A 12,046-nucleotide genomic window follows, 5' to 3' on the forward strand; every position below is an offset into this window, starting at 1 on the left:
TAGGGTCCGCCAGATCAGTCCTCTCTCAGTTTCACTTTGTACAAAGGTCCGCCAGATAAGTCCTCTCTCAGTTTCACTTTGTACTAGGGTCCGCCAGATCTAAAAATAGAAAACGATACAAGACTTCTTCTCATGAAACACTTAAGGGATCTAGGTTTGTAGTATTATGCCCTTCTGTAGGACTTCTTGTTAGGTAACCAAATTATGTTCAAATGTTTTGGCTTGGCATTCAGGAGCCACCAGGGGCAGATGGACGAATAATAATAATAATAATAATAATAATAATAATAATAATAAAACCCTTAAATAACTTCTTATGAGCCACTTGAGGAATCATCGGCAAACTTGATCTGAAATACTCTTGTAGTGTCATCCTCCAGGTTGAGCTTGATCTTTATGAGGAAACACCAGCCAAAAAATAGAAAACAAATACATTAATCATCTGCTTCCCATGAAACATTTAATGATCTTTAGTAAATTTGGTTTGTAGCCCTCCTCCCCACCCTCTTAAGTTTGTTCAAATGGTTCCGCCTGGGCCTTTTCTAGGGATCACCAGAAATGAAAAAAAAGTATTTAAGCAGCTTCTTCGCATATGATGGACTCGAACACTTTTTAGAAATTGATCTGTAGCTTCCTTGTAATGCACATTCTCAAGTCTTGTTTATGTTACTCTTGGATCCAATGCTAAAATAGAAGAAAAACCATTTAACAAATTTCCTCATTGAATCACTTACAGGATCTTAGCCAACTCCTTGTAACGTCTTCTATTCAGTTTTCAAGCAATTTATTCGTGGTTCAATTTAGGGGAGTTGGTGTGTTTGTGTGTGTGGTGGGGGATATTGATATAAATAGAAGAAAAACACGTGGTTGTATAGTCCTTGTAACGTCTTCTATTCAATTTATTCAAACAATGTATTCGTGGTTCAATTTAGGGGAGTTGGTGTGTGTGTGTGTGTTTGTGTGTGTGGTGGGGGATATTGATATAGATAGAAGAAAAACACGTGGTCGTATGGTCCTCTCATTTTGTTTCGAAAGGTTTCAGTTGACCCCTTTTAGGGACTATCAAAACTACAAAAAAATATATGAAGCATCTGCGTTAAGGGAATTCGACGAAATATGCACGGAGCTGTTCGTTTTGTGTGGTTTTCGCAGATGGATGCAATATTCGTTAATGTTTTGTCCAAGCGGCACAAGAAAGTTTACAAAATAATCAAGTACTGTTTTAGGGAGAAACTTTGAAAACTTTGTTGAAATGGGACTATGGTGATAACGTATACATGCGTAATGGTTAAGGTCGCCATTATTTCACAAAAACTGTTTATGTAAGCGCGACGAAAGTGAACACAAGGCACCCTATATAGATATTCTGAAACGTTTTCACCTACTGAAGTATGTTGTGCACACTCCGAACTTTTTTCTGTGCGAGGTTTTGGATGCAACAAGTTATGAGATATGTTAGGGTATGTTAGAACTATTTGTCTTATCCCGTAAACTATATTATAATGAATCATGCACAGTACTTAGCTTCCATTTAGCAAACTTTGCCTGCTTGCTTAGAAACCCCTGGCCCGAAACCTTAGGCAATAAATAGTTAATAGAAGAGAGGCCAATGCTGTCCTGTTTATTTCTTGATAATTGCATTGGCAGTTCATGTGTTCGTTAGTGTTCATGTATTAACTGGGTATTAGCAATAGAACCAAAAAATAAAAATGAAATAAAAAAAATAAACAAATAAAAATAAACAACCTTGTTTGCCATGCAAGATACAATAAAGTGCATCGGGCAATCTCAGAGTCCAGTATCTTACAAATTGCCTCTGCCTCTTCAGTTCTGTCAATGCATTTCATTTTTATCCGGTTAAAGACAATTAGGCTTAAAGTTCTTGCAATGTATAATAGCTTTTATAATATAATCGTTAAAGAAAACAAAATACAACAGTATAACGGTTATACGTTCATATAAAACTTACAGAAGTACAGATTATTCGTACTGACATGATTGTGTTGTTAGATGTATTTATCCGTAAGTAATACATAATAATATGTATACGAGTCCGCCTTTTGTCTGAATCATCGCTGGCGTATTGTATATTCCGTAATAATATTTCCGTAAATTATTTACGGTATCCGAACATACTCTTAATTGATATTCAGTCGCATATGCAAGTAGCTGTGCGGACAAAGCGTTTAGCTGCTAATATTAGGGTTGTGGGTTCGAGTCCTACGTCTGACCCAAACTCCAACGCAGTGATCTCCCTTGTCGCTTCGCTCATTGATCACTGCCAACACAATGTTTTTAGCTAAAATTCAGTTAAGTGGACTTCTTTTAGTTATATGATTATTTAATTATTTTTCCCCCATGTTTTCGAAGTTTACACTTCTTTAAGCACAGGCAAATGTTCCCTAATGAAAAAAAATAATGATTTTGAATGAAAATAGATATTTATTTACACGATCGGTAAGTACAGTGCGTTTACTAGGTCATCCGTGTTTATATGTTTTCAAATCAAAATTTCTCTATTTACAAAATGACCTTTCTACTGTTTGAATATGTTTTGTTTTAGCTTGAGCTCACGTCTTTCTTATACAAGACACACTAAAAGATTGAACCCTGAGTTTCGGTTACAAAACGCAATATTTAATGTTTACAAACATCATGTTTACGAAAACGTTTTGTATCCTGAAACGAAACTGAAAGTAAACAAACGAATATGTCGACGTTGATCTTTGACGCGGTTCACTATTATTTTCGATTTTCGATCAGTATGATGTGTCAATCATTGATAAATCCTTTGATGGTATTTTCGGTTTAAAATTTGAGAATAAAGAGACGGACTATAATTTTGTGCTTTATTCATGCTATTTACCACCTGAAAACTCGCCTGGGCAAGGATTTTATGCACATTTGTTAGCGCAGATCTATATCAATAATGATAGTGACGCTATATATATTGCTGCAGACTTAAACTCTAGAATCGGGTCACTATCAGACATAATGAGTGGAGTTGATGAAATTCCTGAAAGAAAATGCATAGATAAAACTGTTAATCAGCACGGACACGAAATGATCGAATTTTTGAATGAGGCAAAATTTTGTGTGCTAAATGGAAGATTTAATGACACCGAATATACGTCAATATCAAGGAAAGGTCGAGCTGTGGCAGATTATATTTGCGTCCCGCATGACGTTTTTAACAATTGTAGGTCATTAAAGGAGTTTTCAAAGTTTATTTTCCGTTCTATACATGTTTACATACATAAAAACAATCAATTTACATGGAACATACATGCATAGCCAATCTATTAAAGATTTGTAACAGACAATTATTAAAACATTTTACATAGTTCAATAAATAGCACACAAATACAGTTCAAACTCGATAACCCGAACTCGCTTAAGTTGAACTTTCGCTTAAGTCGAACATATCTTTCAGTCCCAATCTAAATTTATTCCAGTCTGACTTTGTTTAAATTGAAAATGTTTAAGTCGAACTTCGACTATTTAAAATCGAAGTGTTTACATTGGTCCAACCGACTTCGAGTTAAAGAGTTCCAGCTGCAATATGAAACTACTTGATATATACATATCAGACAGATAAAATTCAAAATACCCTTGTTAATCTTAGTTTAAAACTGCCTTAAAATCTAGTTACTTAAAACACTGAATTTCCTAATACTATGGCAATAAGCTCAACATTACAAAATGGTCTAAAATAATGAAACATGCTTGGTCACACCAAACATATGTTAGATTAACGAGAGCATTTTGAGTGATAGATAAATATCATCAATACCTTTAAACAATGGATAAATTTACACTGGCCTAAAATAGTTTGACATTTGAAAATTATTATATACATGTCATTTACTAAGAAATTGACATCTTCGATCAAGTATTGCACAGCAGGTTTTTGCACTTAATCTCAATAATGCTGGGTTCGTTAACACAAATTTAAGCTTTTCAGGATCAGACAAAGATTCAAAATTTGAGTTACAATTCAGTAAGACATGTATTTCATCCTCAACCGTATTACAAAGAAAAGGACAGGTTCTATTTTCAACTTGCAACCCTTCATATCTGCCCATCTCAAGACGGATGGGAGCTACCCCACATCTGAATTTACACAATGCAGATCTATGTGATATAGGCATAATAAGTTGACAATATTCTTCAACTTTGTATTCAGGTTTCAGTGTACAATAAGTTCTGAGCTTATTTCGGCCTCTACCACTAGCACTTTCTACTCTATTTATACCAGTAAACCAAGCTCTTAGGTAATTTTCTTCAACATTTTTAGTGATCTTGTCAGTGACATATTTCTTAGGTACATATTCAGAAATATTGTAATCAATTTGACATTCCTCAAACTTTTTCTTAACATGGAAAAACCAATTTCTACAAGAAGTACCAAATTTGTAGCTAGCCCAGACTGCTATTCGTTTATTGAGTCTGGTCATTGCAGTGTTACAGATACGAGACACAAAGCCAGAAACAGTTTTCCACTGACGTACCATAGTAGGAGTCCAGGCCATCTCCCCGGCAATAAATATATTAACTGTACAGTCGCTTGCGGATGAACATAATTTGCATGACCTATTAGGAGAAAGGTCGAGATTACCCGACCATTCAGCGGTAATTACAGAGTTTACCGTATCATACTGTGTAAATGTAGGTCAAGCGTTGTCTGGAGATCAAGAGATTAAGCGACACCGATTTAACACTAGAAATATACCGAACGACTTTATGGACAGCCAGTTAACGAGACTTGCGTTGACAGATATAATAGCACAGATAGAAAGGTGTCGAGAATCTCAGGAAAATATTGACAATATATTATAGCAATTTGTGCGAAGCTATCATATCTGAAATGGAACGGAAATTACCAAAGTATAATACATCTAGTAGATCGGCAAAACGGTACAGGACGAAAAAACCTTTCTGGAACGAAGCATTAACCGAATTATGGAATGATATGAGAATCAAAGAAAGAGCGTTTCTAGAGTGCAATGACAATAGAAATGTTAGAACTGCATTGCGACGGGAATATTTACAATCGAGAAATCGTTTTGATTAAAATACTGAACCAAACAGTGCGGGCATATAGACAGTCACAGGCCATAGAGATAGAAACGATATCTACTAACAACCCGCAAGAGTTTTGGGATAAGATACGGAAATTGGGCCCAAGAAATGACATATCGATACCTATTGAAATTATCGATGATAATGGATTTACTGTACGAAATGAAAGAGAAGTACTCGAAAAATGGCGGCGAGATTTTCAGAATCTTTATAATGGGGAAGACAACAATGAATTTGACAGTGAACACGGTACATAAACTCTTATTAGAAAGCAGAATGGACGATCCTTTATACTTAGAAAACGACATTTTAAACTGTAATATAAGTATGGAAGAAATCGCTAATGTGATTATGCATGCCAAATCTCGGTCAGCTAGTGGGTACGATGAGATCCCGTATGCGGTACTTAAAAATCCGCCAATTATCGCCATATTACAGCAATTATTTCAGTTACTGTTCGATACATCCATTATTCCGTCGATATGGAGAAAGGCTATCATTTGTCCCATTTTGAAGGATCCAAATTCAGACAAACGTATACCAATGAACTATAGGGGAGTTAGTCTATTATCATGTGTGAGTAAATTATACAGTGCTGTCATCGATAAACGGCTTAAGGATAACATGGTGTAATAGCCATATTTCATATCTTGTAACTGGATGGTAATATTTAAATGAAATTTGGTCACTTTAAAGTCATTCAAAATTAAAAACTTTTCACCGAGAGATTTTTTAAATTTTATCATTTTTTGAGGAGATAATCTGTATTGAAGTTAACATTGATGTCTATGGGAAATATATAAATTCGTTGCTTACGAGAATCTAAACTTGAGTTTCGAGAAAATTTTGTGGTAGAAAGCTGCATTATATGATTCTGATACAAAAATCAAAAAGAAATCTAAAATTCCCCGTAGGAAAAAAACATTTTATTTTCTAGTTTTCAAGGGAGATAACTCATGAAAAAAATTATCAGGGGAGGTAAACTGAAGGATTTTTTTGAGAACTTCTGTCACTTTATAACTTGTCAATATGTACCTTATTTCTATCGTTTGACATTTTTAAAGCTTATATTATCGCTTTTGGTGAAATTGAGGCCTATTACACCATGTTATCCTTAAACAGTTCTTAGACGAGAATGACGTATTGGCCGATGAGCATAACGGTTTTAGAAAAAATAGGTCATGCGAAGATCACGTTTTTGTTCTAAACAGTATAGTTCGTAATAACCCTTCCGTGTTCACAGCGTATATCGACCTCCGGAAGTGTTTTGACTTTATTGACAGGGACATGGTGTTATACAAGCTGCTTTTAAATGATATTGACGGGAAATGTATAGTACTGTTAAGAGCATCTATCAGCATACGGTTTCATGCGTTAAAATAAACAACAAAGTTACTAACTGGTTCGATTGCATGACAGGGGTAAAACAGGGAGACAATATTTCGCCGACAATCTTTTCCATCTTCATCAATGATCTAGTGAAGTGTGACCTTGACCTCGGTTTTGACTTGGGAGAAAGAAAAGTTTCTATGCTGCTCTATGCAGATGACTTAGTCATGTTTGCTGAAACCGAGGAAGATTTACAAAGCATGTTAAACGTCTTACACAACTGGTGTAAGCGGTGGCGTGTCCTCATAAATACTGACAAATCCAAGTGCATGCACTTCAGGAAAGGTCGCACATCACAAACGATCAGATATTTACTGTTGGTGGAAACGTTCTAGAAATGGTTGAGACATACAAGTACTTGGGTGTTACATTCATTATAAAGGTGATTTCTCCCATAAACGCCGAGATTCTTGCTAAGGCGCGGCAGGGCACTGGAAAGATTATTTCGAAAATTCATAATTTAAAGGATATTGGTCTGAAACATTTGAAAAATTATACGTATCTGGCGTTACCCCCATTTTGGACTACTGCTCTGGAGTTTGGGGATACCGGAAATTCCAGACTATAGATAACATTCAACACAAGGCTATACGTTATTTTCTTGGTGTACACAGGTTTGCTCCCCTGATTGCTATTAATGGAGATATTGGATGGCTTCCCAGCAACTACCGTCGATGGCTGAACATGATCCGATACTGGAATAGACTTATAAACTTTGATGACCACCGTTTAACTAAATATGTTTTCAAACTTGACTATACGAATGGTCGTAGTAACTGGTGCAGTGAGTTAAAAGACGTTTTAATCAAATTAAACCTAAATGTTCACCACGAAAACAAAAGCGCCGTTAATCTACAGACAGTAAGTGAAAAGCTGAACAATTATTTCAGTAACATATGGAGAGACAGTTTGCCGAATGTATCAAAACTGAGGACATATGCTAAATTTAAGAACGTTTTTAAGACTGAGAATTATACACTGCTTAATCTGAGAAAATATGAACGCTCTATGCTTGCTCAATTTAGATGTGGTATTTTGCCCCTTAGGATTGAAACTGGACGGTACATTGGTGAACGCCCGGAGGAAAGACTTTGTTCATTCTGTCAATCACGTTCCATTGAAGACGAGTGTCATTTTCTTATTAACTGTACATTCTACAGGGATATACGAACTGATATGTTCAGTGACCAATTTAACAATAATAACTTTACCGTATTGAGTGATAGTGATAAACTGGTACATCTCGTAATTATCCTCGTAAAGTTGCAAAATTTATTGTTAAAAGCTACTTAAGGAGGAGAAAAGCAATATATAACACCAGATAAATTAAAACCAAATAATATGAGTAGAAAATTTACTTATTTTTCAGTATATTTATATGTATTTCTGTGTATTTAGTTTTAACAGTATTTATTAGATATTTCTGTGTATTTGCATTTACATTCATGATACGGTGATAAGTGCTTGTTATTACTATGTTGTAGTAGGAGTGATATTTAAATTATTGATTATCTCTCTTTAAAGTTTCAGAAAAATGCTCATTTCATGTGACATTACACATGTTCTTTGTATTACATTGATTGGTGACTTATAGGCCCATTGGGCCGGGTGTGTTTAACTGTTAAATATTGTATGTTATTATGTTTATATGCTCACACAGGTCACGTTAATAAACAAATTTCTTATCTTATCTTATCTTATAATGCTGCCATTTGACCCAAGCCGAAACAGATGGAGGCTTTTGAATATTTTCCTGCTGGCCAAGATATGTTATTGTCAAAAGTTTGGTATATCATAATGACATATTAATATATAAGTTAATTTTTTAACCGATCTGACATCACGTGATGAACCATGGTCACGTGAATGTTGTGTTGGCAGTGATCAATGAGCGAAGCGGCAAGAGAGATCACTGCGTTGGAGTTTGCGTCTGACCATATCCCCACCCCCACCCCAATTTTATATGTAAATTTACCACTTATTTGATCAAAAGTATCGTGATATTTATGGTTCATTTATTAAAAGTTATCCTATTTACCAGTTGTAAAAAAGTGAATAAAATTGTTTTAACGCTAACTTAGATAAAAAGACAAACTTACCTGTCATCAGCGTTCCGGAAAAAAAATACATGTACTACAAGAGAAAACAATTACAATCCATGAAATATGATACATAAAGTGATTTAAAAATAAAGCAGGTATCGATAATATTACATTACATTCCGTTAAAAAAAAGTGATCCAAGTGATTTCGAACTCGTGGTAACGTGCGTGAAAGTCATACACCTTACAACTACGCCTCCGTGTCATCGGTAAACTGTTTATGTTACTTTAGTAATATAGATATTTCGTGTAAATTATCGAAAACGCCCGAAAATATTGGCGAAGATCAATTAATGAGTGCCGGGTCAATACTTACGGACTATATGCATTTATGTAGTTCCGTTCACAAAAATGCAAACGAAGGGAAATCATTCTGCACAGTATATTGCTTCATAATATGAACAATAACCTCCCTTCCATTTGGAATCTTAAACATTTTTTATTCGGCGCACCCATACTAAGCTCGTTTTCATGACTTACAATGACCTAATCCACGTGACAAAGTTGGCAAATCAGATAACCTGATAACGTATCATAGATATTTTAGCTATACGAAAGATTTAGGCAAAAGTCGCGCTAACTAGATAAAAGTGTTCTTTTGTTTCATTCTTTGTCTTCTGCAGCACTGCATGAAACGACAAAACGTCCATCCTGAATGACACAGTTTACACTTTTAAAGATACGTGTCGGTCAGTATATTTAGCAAGTATTTTGGTACGTCTAGATAAATATAATAAGTATGTCTAATAGATATATAGATAGATACATCTTTTATTCCACCATAAGATAAGAAGCATAATTCACATCATAATAAAGAAATTATATGAACATATAATACATAGACAAAATATATATCTATTGAACACAAAAGAAATGGGAAATGATAAAGTGTAAAAGCAATTTACATTGAGATAAATGACAATTTATAGCAGAGCTACCGGCGCCGCAAAGCGGCGCCGACAGCGTCGCATTACGGTTAAACGTATGAAAAATAAAATGAATAGAGAGATCTAACTGTGTATACTATCGAGTTGAAAATTCGTGGTACTTTTTGGAATCGGTGTTGTTCGGATTTTTTCAAGTACACTATGCACATAGTAATTAATCAGTAAAGACGTCAGTAGACGCTTACTGTTTACGGTTGACAAAAGCGTCTCGCTTACTGCTTTGAATATTGAATAAAAATGCAAATGAGCGTTTGATAATAAGAAATTAATGCTCAATACATTTTCTACGAAGAAAAAAAGAAATAAAACACAATATTTTCAGTTTGAAACGACTTTTGTCACGCTGCCATTACTGAACTTTATTATATATACTTATGTTTGTCCCATGACGTCATAACTCCAAATTGGTGTAGTGGTTAGCGAGTTCGCGTTGTAATCCAGAGGTCGTGAGTTCGAACCTCACCCGGACCACATTTTTTTTAAATTTTTATTTTTATTTCATTTTTTTTTGTATTATTATGAGTTTTGAAAATATTGTATAACTAAAGTCTATTGTAATTAAATTTGGAGTTGGAACATTAACTTTTTACATTAAATCCTCATTGCCCAACATTCACACGCAAAGAAACAGAATTCCTTTGGCTATTGGCGTAATGAGATTCTGTTAGGTTTGAAATTTTCAAAGTTCAAGCTTTTCAATTTGAAGCAGTTATCATTTTGTGACTGGTTTCCAGTATGATAATAAGTTATGTAAAATTGTTGATGCAGTGCGTTTTAATAAGAATAACAGAAATTATTCAAATACGTTTTTTCTTTTCTTTATCTTGGTGCAGATGTTAATCTATACCAAACTTTCTTTTGATTCTATACAGAATATTTGTAGAGTTTTCACATGTCGAGAATTAATCTTGATGCAGTCTAAAACATGCATTCAGAAATCATGAATTATCATTAATAATTTTAATAGATCTAAAGAACATAAACTTCCTAAACGAATCCATAATTCCAGATAATTCCAGCAACACTCCTTTTAAAATTTTTAAAGGGCACTGGTGATTTTTCATGGGAGCTCTGCCTTTTAGGTAGCACCTACTTTCATATTAATTTCTAATATTGAATGTTTAAGAGGTAATCCACGATATTATTTTAGGTATACATAAACAGCAATAATAGGGGATGAAAATCCCCGAGACGGTAACGTCCGTATATAGTTATTCGTTTTTGTTGTCTGCATATACTGAGCCATTTTTTTCGATGTTTTCCAGTTCCGATTTATGTACAAAACGCAGACTGGTTGTCTGCAAGAACATCCGAGCACCCCGAATTAGTCATTGAAATTCGTAAACCGCGCCAACAGGATTCTTTTTACTTCTTTTATGTAATGAAATTGAAAAACACTTTTAAAACAATAAGGAAGTGTAAAGGCTGTCAAGTTTCTGCGTGGAGTGCAAACAAACAATAAAATCCTAAAGCCAGTGCCAGAACGCGGTGCATGACGTCACCGTCGCGGCTTTCCGTAAATTTTGCAAAGTATGATATTTGCTGTAAGAGGTAATATGAAAGTAGGTGCTACCTAAAAGGCAGAGCTCCCATGAAAAATCACCAGTGCCCTTTAAAAATTTTAAAAGGAGTGTTGCTGGAATTATCTGGAATTATGGATTCGTTTAGGAAGTTTATGTTCTTTAGATCTATTAAAATTATTAATGATAATTCATGATTTCTGAATGCATGTTTTAGACTGCATCAAGATTAATTCTCGACATGTGAAAACTCTACAAATATTCTGTATAGAATCAAAAGAAAGTTTGGTATAGATTAACATCTGCACCAAGATAAAGAAAAGAAAAAACGTATTTGAATAATTTCTGTTATTCTTATTAAAACGCACTGCATCAACAATTTTACATAACTTATTATCATACTGGAAACCAGTCACAAAATGATAACTGCTTCAAATTGAAAAGCTTGAACTTTGAAAATTTCAAACCTAACAGAATCTCATTACGCCAATAGCCAAAGGAATTCTGTTTCTTTGCGTGTGAATGTTGGGCAATGAGGATTTAATGTAAAAAGTTAATGTTCCAACTCCAAATTTAATTACAATAGACTTTAGTTATACAATATTTTCAAAACTCATAATAATACAAAAAAAAATGAAATAAAAAATAAAAATTTAAAAAAAATGTGGTCCGGGTGAGGTTCGAACTCACGACCTCTGGATTACAACGCGAACTCGCTAACCACTACACCAATTTGGAGTTATGACGTCATGGGACAAACATAAGTATATATAATAAAGTTCAGTAATGGCAGCGTGACAAAAGTCGTTTCAAACTGAAAATATTGTGTTTTATTTCTTTTTTTCTTCGTAGAAAATGTATTGAGCATTAATTTCTTATTATCAAACGCTCATTTGCATTTTTATTCAATATTCAAAGCAGTAAGCGAGACGCTTTTGTCAACCGTAAACAGTAAGCGTCTACTGACGTCTTTACTGATTAATTACTATGTGCATAGTGTACTTGAA

At 34.3% G+C, this 12,046-nt stretch overlaps 1 protein-coding gene across 1 annotated transcript in view; it reads right to left on the reverse strand.

Annotated features, from left to right (window-relative positions):
- LOC123527054 (uncharacterized) overlaps positions 1–12,046 on the reverse strand; it is a 491,978-nt gene that overhangs the window by 247,389 nt on the left and 232,543 nt on the right. The window lies entirely within an intron of this gene.

This window comes from Mercenaria mercenaria, chromosome 14 (assembly GCF_021730395.1).
Source record: "Mercenaria mercenaria strain notata chromosome 14, MADL_Memer_1, whole genome shotgun sequence".
NCBI classification, from domain to species: domain Eukaryota; kingdom Metazoa; phylum Mollusca; class Bivalvia; order Venerida; family Veneridae; genus Mercenaria; species Mercenaria mercenaria.